Below are 7,952 nucleotides of genomic sequence, written 5' to 3'. Positions count from 1 at the left end.
GTGTGTGTGTGTGTGTGTGAAAGAGAAATAAATTATGTCTAAGACAGCAGGGGGTAGGAATGCAGTGTGTGTGGGGTGGGGGCTTGGAATGACAGAAGCGGGCGTTTTTTCCTGGCACAATGTCATCAATGCCTGGGCATGAAGCCTTGTCTCTTTTCCACAAGTCTCTTTGCCTATAGGTGTGAGAGCTACCGGCTATTAAAGGTTCTTGGTTTCCTGCCAGTTCACCGCCCCATCCTTCCTTGCTTTCATGTGTCTTGCCAGGAGCAAGGGAGCGGCATATAACTTCATCCACTTCACTCCCCAGGATTTGACCGTTCCTTCCTCTAACCTTCATGTCTTCTGCAATTTTCTTCTCTCTTGAAACTTTTTTGTATGTGCACTCATCACTGACTTTGTGGGCATATGGTTTTGTTTTGGAGATATTCCATTGATCACACCTTGAAGTGATTAGATATGTCATAGCCTGTCATACAGAGATATACTGTATGTATATGTACATGTTTTCTCTCCTTGGAAGGGGGGATTGTCTCTGATATAGGATTTAGTTTAGTCTCTGGCACATTGGTCTCAAATGAATCCAATGCAGATTGAATGTTTTTTAGGCAGAGTATTATTTTTTCCAGGCGGGCTGTCCCTTGCCTATTCATTGGGTGGGAAAACATTCATTTGCAACATCCATTTGATACCTCGTAAATCATTTTCAGAGCTTACCACGTTATCATTATTCACAATGATCCATGAGAATATTGCTTCTGGCTACAGTATCGCTTCCCGGGGTATCCATAACTGCCTGAATCACATTTCCTCTGCAGGCTGAGCAGTAAACATTAACTTCCTTCCCTTGACTCTCAGAGCATACAGGTCACATTAGGCCACTCTGTCACTCTGGTTCTAACTTGCATGCAGGGTTCAACATTAACGCCTCAGTATAATGTCACAAGGAGGCCTCTGGGATTCACAACTCACAGAAGTACTGAAGCTGATGCCAGATACAATCATACCAGTAATGTGTCCCGTCAACATCACGTCACATATGTCATAATGTAGCTCTAAGAGTTCAGAGGTGCTGTTTATCAGACATAGATATACTGTAGGCCTATTGATTTTATATCAATGTTAAAGAATAGTTTTGGGAAATGGGCCTATTCGTTTTCCTTGCTAAGAGTTGAATGAGAAGATTAATACCACTGTTAGCTGTGTATGGTAAATACGATGTCACCACCAGCAGCTGGTTAGCTTAGCTTAGCATAAAGAGCGGAAACAGGCAGATTTTACTATATCAGGACAGAGCCAGGCTAGCGGGTTCTCCCTACTAGCACCTCTAAAGCTCACTAATCAAAATGTTATATCACCTTTATTTAATCCTACAAAAAGTGTAAAAACAACAATTTGTGGTTAGCCAGGCTAGCTGTTTCCCCGATTTCAGTCTCCTTTTCTAATCTCCTGCTGGCTGTAGCTACGTCGTGCAGACATATCAGAGATATCAATCTAACTCTGCAATAAAGTGATATACAATTTTGGCTTAAAATGTTTAACTATTTCCTTAATTTCAGCATACAGTATGTGTTAAGGATTTTGAGTTTCAGATGTTGACTTCCACTAGAAGGTCGGGTCACACCATAGTCTTTTATATAGTCAGGTATTGCATGTGTACAAAAGTACTCCTCCCGCTTCTGTGGTGCTTTGGTGTTATTTTAACTGGCTCATTTTAACCTTTCATATGTTGACTTAATACATCCTTAACTGGACATGGGAACACACATTCTTATTGAAGACTTTGTCCTAGAAGACCTTGTCCTCTGTTGCGTATGTTTTATTCTTTGAAGCAGTGTGAATGAGCCTGAACAAATTCCTATCACATTAGGAGAAAATCCCCGATGCCTCTCAGACAATGATCTTCATAAATTGCTGTCAACAGTGACATCAGTGTGGTTAGTACTTGATAGTAAGCATTTCTCAATCTTCAACTTATGCACTTCACTTCGCAACTGCTCCTCCTTGTCCTTTTCATTAACACCCTCCCAAATCTCACTTGTGTTCTTAATTTCCACCCTCTTTGTTTTTTCTCTTTTCCCCCTCAAGAGAAAGAAGGAGAATTTCACTGCTGATGTTGCGGTGGCTGACGGCCGTCTGGTGTCCGTCCCTCCTCCTTCCTCCCAGCTGGACACCAGGGACAAGCTCTGGCGTCTCCACTCTGCTCTGCTACAGTGCCGCAGCTTGCTGGACCGAGCCATCGCCAAAGAGGAAGAGGAGCTGGGCGATGGGAAAAAGGGTGAGTATGAGACCCAGAGGAAGATGGTGAAGGACAGGCTGTCGCTTCTCTTAATCAACACTGGAGAACTCCTCAAAGCTGTTGACGGTACGGCAGTCCTGACTCCCAGCTCGGAGGGTTTGGAGGTAGGTGCTGATGAGGTTGACAGAGGTGTTCTGATGATGGTGAAAGTGCTGGACTGAAATTAAGGCAGAGCTTGGTGATCTCTCCCCTTCTCATTGGCAGTTAGACGATCCGACCATTCTGTTTGAGCTGAAGCTTTGGGTATACCGGATCTTCAAAGAGGTGGACTACTGGACCAAGACAGCCATCACCACCTTGCAAGCCATGCCCTCGGTGGTTGCCAAGGAGCGAACGAGGAACACGCGAGTCAGGAGCATGAGGAGCACTCGGAGATGAGATAGAAACGTGAGAAGTGTGTGTGTGCGTGTGTGTGCGCTGACATGTATGGAGAGAAATAGCCCACTGATAGAGACAGATCCCTACTGAGACAGGGAGATGAATGGGTGGGTTATTATTGGGCTTGAAGACTCCTTTTACATGAACAGACTTAAAGCCTTTGACAGAGAGGTACCAAGAGACAATAACTATGTTTATAATAGCTAATAACATTTGTTGGAAGATTATTTTAAGTATGTTAGTCTAATACAACTTTATTTATTGTTTACCTTTGTAAGATGACATCCAAAAATGCATCTAGATTCTGAATTAAAATATAGCACTCTGAGTTTCTTTCTTTCTTTCTTTCTTTCTTTCTTTCTTTCTTTCTTTCTTTCTTTCTTTCTTTCTTTCTTTCTTTCTTTCACATTTTGGCATTGAGGAAACATAACATGATTAAGTCCAACTCAAAATGCAAATGGACATGTAGCTACTTTTCTCACTTGCTAACATCAAACTCACATTCACGGTTTTGCACTCCTTTTGACACAGCTGAAGTTATTATTAAGATATACTGCAAGGATCCCCTGCAGCTGGTGGAGTAAGCAGTCAGCAAGGGACACATTCTGATGGAAATGAGAACATTTGAATTCATGCCATCACCAGTCTGTAGCTCTGATGTGTGTACTTTTGAACAAGGTGGCTGTAAATCATTCCACATAGATTCTCATCTGGGGATGGTCGGTGTGTGAACAGAAAAAGAAATCTGTGTAACAGCACCCTCTAGTGTTTACACAGTGCCATTACATATAGTCCTTTCTTGGTTTTCCTCAGTAATGCTTATGTTAAATTATCCTGTTCTTATAGTTTTGTTATGTTTTTAGGGCACTTTATTAGCAATGAAATCATGTAAAATCATGTCACAGGGTTTAGGAAGCAACAAGTGGGCATAAAAATGGGCACATAAGCAGGGACTGTAGTGAAAGTACAGTCTAATTAGAAGAAATCTACAAACTTATGTGATGAAAGAAAATTTGATGTTGATTTAATTTTAATTGTTTGATTGTTTAAAATAACAGAAAACTATTTTTTGTACTTCATTTAATTTAATTGATAACGTTTTAAAGATTTTGATTTTATTTATTTATTACCAGGTCATGTTAAAAAGCCCAGCAAGAGGGGAACAAAACCAATGTTCTACATTACAATGGTCAAAATATATCCCATTTTGACAGGGCCTGAATTCAGTCAGCTGAAAGTAAGGATTTTTGTCTGTCAAGTGATCCATTATCTTTCCACTGGGCAGTTGCAGCTTGCACTGCAATAATCAACATATAGTCGATAGGTTAACTTGTTGTGATCAGTGATCAGAACAGAGAAAATAATCAAAAATTTCCCTCAACGTTTAACTCAATGAGTCTAACCTGGGCTGCATTAATAATTAAAGTAGCATCACAGTTAGACCCAGAATGTCTTAATGATGCATTAAGCTTCGGGCTAAGAAAAAGAGAAGAGACTACAAATGGGATTAAAACCTACATATAGAAGTCTTGCCTAGATAACCAATAAGATCCATGATAACTTGGAACTCAAAGCAGAAAGGGACGTGATGGGAGTAAAAAATATAGCAAGAGGTCTTTTATGGAAAAAGCAAGTAAACCTTTGTAGTATTTACATCTTCAGGATGATGAACTGGACAGCGCATACATCTAATAAAATTTTTTTTTTCTTTTCAAAAGGCTTTTCTGGCTCTGTTGGCTGTAGACAAAGAATAACATTGGGTTAAAAATTGCAAGTATGTTGCTACAGGAAAAGCTTGAACCAGGAATTTTAATAACACTGTTCAAAACAAAACTGTATGTGGGAGCATTTTACTATGGAAAGTTATCATGGTGGCAATTATTTTATTCTCTGACTTGACCATTGCAAGGTAAATACTAGAATTACGCTGTACTTGTTAAAAAGTATTCCACCAATACTGGGACCACTGGGCCAATGCATTGGTTTCACTGAAGTGAATGAGGCTGCATATCTTTGACGCAGTGCTATTGTTGGTCTGAATGCAGCCTCATTGCCTGCACAACTGAGTAGTTACAGGTTTCAATGGCTTCATATTATAGCCCTCCGTTCTTCTGTTTTTGCCACACATATCATTTGTCAGTCACGGATTGACCTACACAAGACTCATACAGTCATTTTTAGACTGTCCTCCTCCTGCAGACTCCAGGAAGTACAGCACCGTGGTTACATTCCTGGCAAACAAAATGTTTTTTTTGCATATGTGCTATTGATTGATTGATTGATTGATTTTCCTAACTTTTACTGTGTGTGTTCTTTATGAGTGTCGTTTGTTACACCACTAGGTGCTCTCACTTTTGACCTCTGGGCAGAGAGAGCAAGCTGTAGACAAATGGCTCGAAGCAGAAAGAGAGGATTATGTTACCACCGCATCTGTCTATATAAGCAGCAGTCATACTGTAGGAAACTGCCACACTCATTAGAGTTGTCACAACAGTGGCTGGATTTTCACATTGTAAAGACTGTATGATTGACCCCATGTTATCCCTGATGGTCAACCAAATGTTTGGATGTACTGATGAATTGTCATTATTGTTTATCTTTTATAGTTTATAGTCAAGCGGCAATAATCCCCATCCTGCAAATGTGGCTTTATCTGTGCAATGATTGTCTTGCCGGATACACTTGTGTCCCTCGATAAAATGTTAACGCAAGACACCAGACACCAAAGCTAGATTTAATCTTTCGGCTGACAAATTTGTTTTGTATTACACTACATCACTGTAGTCCAAAGATCTCGTTGGTGTCTCAAATTAAATCTGTCTTTTGGAATGAAAACCATCTTCTCTTGAGCTTTTCAAGTAAAGCCCCTCTCTGACATGGAATCTGTCACATTGTTCTCTCTGTTCAAGGGCTGGCTTTTCAACTTTCAAACACACCGTAGGGCTCCGTTATGAAGAAGTATCTCTAAATGGATAGAGCAGTGCCTGATAGTTGGCATCTTTTTTGCAATATTGGAAATATATAAGGCTGCAAGTAACGAATATTTTCAAGACCGTTTATAACCAATTATTTAATTAGGTTTTTAATTGATTTAATAAAATCTCAGAAAATGGTAAAATCCCAGAGCCTAAGTTGACACATTCAGTTTACTATCTATCTACTATTAGAACCTGGAGCAAGTGAATTTTAGGCAGTTTTGCTGAAAAAAAGACTTAAACAAGCAGTTGATCATAAAATTAATATTTTTTAAATTAATTTTCTGCAGACAGATGAATCAACTAATCATTTCAGCTCTACAATGCTGTAACTTACGAGTATTGTACAATGTCATTTTTTTTTTATCAGTATGGAAAGAAGTTCTCGAATATCAGCTTTGGATCAGTGACCTGCTATTTTTACAAATGTAGCTTGCAGAAGTGTCTCAAATCTGCTGTTTCAAAATGTCCTGCATGATCAAAGCGCATTCACTTTGATTGATGATTGGTTTGCCCACTATATATTTAAAATTTTCGTATGTAAGAACACTGTAATCCTGACTTTGCTTTTACTGGCAATGTTACCGCTTTTATTCAAATTTGAGCCACCTAGAAAAAAATGTTACAGGCACGTTGCCTTGTAAATTGGCAGAATATTTACGCAGTATTTTATATCTAAAAGTGCCTTAAAACAATGTAAACAAAACAGACCAGCACTAAAGCCCTCCCATCAGTTTCATTTTATAGTGACGTATTGAATATAATACAGGGCCAATATGGCAACCAGGACATACATTTTAAACTCTAACTTCATAGTTTAAATGCTGTTATTGTTTTCATTTAAGGTCAAAATGATTACTTATCATTAATCAGCTTACAAAAAATATAAGCGAGAGCACTGGTGAATGCATTGTGAATATGACACCAAAAGAATGTACAGTCTTTTATGTATGTCTGAAACTTTGGTATGATGTAAAAACTTTATTTATTGTTGACTGTATTTCAGAGGGTGTGTGAGTGGGTTGAAATAAATTGATCTTGGCTATAATATGAGTTGTCTCTTGTATCTGTGTGACTTAAAAACAGATTGGCTCCCAAGTGTTGGTGATCAATAGAGTGTTTGAAAGACAGGAGGATGCTTTTTATTTATTTATTTTTGGTGCGAGAAAAAATGATGTGAGATAAAATGTGGTTTATTTTACATTTTGAGTGTGAATATTAGCAGTGAGATTGTGTGTTTATGTTTAACTGTAAGAAAAGACAGGATGTGTGTTTGAGCGAAAGGGGTGGGGTGTGTGTTTTAAAAGGGTGTGTGTGCATGTGTGTGTTTATGCATGTTTGTTTATACGTGTTTATGTATATGTGCATGTGTGTGTGCATCTTTTCGTTTGTGTATGTGGTTGTTAGGGAAGGAGTGGCAGCCAGGATGCCTGTGGAAGAGGGGGGAGGTGTGTGTGTGTGTGTGTGTGTGCGTGTGTGTGTGTGTGTGTGTGTGTGTGTGTGTGTGTGTGTGTGTGAGAAGGAGAGAAAGTGTGTGCAGCGAGCAAGAGAGAAAATATGCATGTGTGTTACAGGGAGAGAAAGAAAGAGAGAGAAAATGGGTGTGTGTCTGTCTCTGTGTGCTTGAAAATTCATGTGTGCATGTGGGTGTATGTGTGTCTGAGAGAGACAGAGAGATGAAAAAAGAGAAGGGGAGAGAGGGCAGGGAAGAGTGTGTTGTGTGTATGTGTGTGTGTGTGTGTGAGAGAGAGACAGACAGACAGAGAGAGAGACAGAGAGAGGGAGGGGTGAGCAAGCAGGAGACAGAATGTGTGTATATGTGTGCCTGTGAATACGCGGGCGTGTGTGTTCCTGTGTGTGTGTGTGTTACTGTGTGTGTGTGTGTGAGAGAGTGAGTGAGAGAAGCAGAGCAAGAGAGGGAGTGTGTGTATTTATTTGTGTGTATGTGTGTGAGAGCGAGTGAATGAGCAAGCAAGGAAGAGAGAGAGGACATGTACGTGTGTGTATCTGTGTGTGAGAGAGTGGGGGAGGGGTGTACAAGGGAGATGTGTGTGTGTGTGTGTGTGTGTGTGAAAGGAAAGAGGGAATGTGTGTGCGAGTGTGTATGCGTGTGTGTGAGCGCGCCTGCGTAGGAGGGAATGCGCGTGTACTTGTGTGTGTTTGTGTGACTGTATGTGTGTGTATGCTTGTGTGTGATGTGTGTGTCTGACAGAGATAGAGGGGGAGGGGTGTGTGTGTGCAGGGAGAGCTAGGAGCAAGCTCTGCAAATGGTGTGTGTATGTGTGTGTGTGTGTGTGTGTGTG

At 40.2% G+C, this 7,952-nt stretch overlaps 2 protein-coding genes across 2 annotated transcripts in view; both read left to right on the top strand.

Annotated features, from left to right (window-relative positions):
- Positions 1-6,697, top strand: part of LOC123969186 — a 10,330-nt gene extending 3,633 nt beyond the window's left edge. The window contains exon 4 of the mRNA XM_046046331.1: positions 2,719-6,697. The gene's annotated coding sequence lies outside the window, so the exon portion shown is untranslated. The remainder of the gene's footprint in view (positions 1-2,718) is intronic.
- The window catches only part of zfp91 (ZFP91 zinc finger protein, atypical E3 ubiquitin ligase), a 21,983-nt gene extending 14,863 nt beyond the window's left edge, over positions 1-7,120 (top strand). Inside the window, exon 13 of the transcript XR_006824658.1 lies at positions 7,098-7,120. The gene's annotated coding sequence lies outside the window, so the exon portion shown is untranslated. The remainder of the gene's footprint in view (positions 1-7,097) is intronic.
- Positions 7,121-7,952: the final 832 nt, after the last annotated feature.

The sequence above is a fragment of the Micropterus dolomieu genome, linkage group LG04 (assembly GCF_021292245.1).
Source record: "Micropterus dolomieu isolate WLL.071019.BEF.003 ecotype Adirondacks linkage group LG04, ASM2129224v1, whole genome shotgun sequence".
Taxonomy (NCBI): Eukaryota; Metazoa; Chordata; class Actinopteri; order Centrarchiformes; family Centrarchidae; genus Micropterus; species Micropterus dolomieu.
This window is presented reverse-complemented; position numbering and strand designations above follow the sequence as displayed.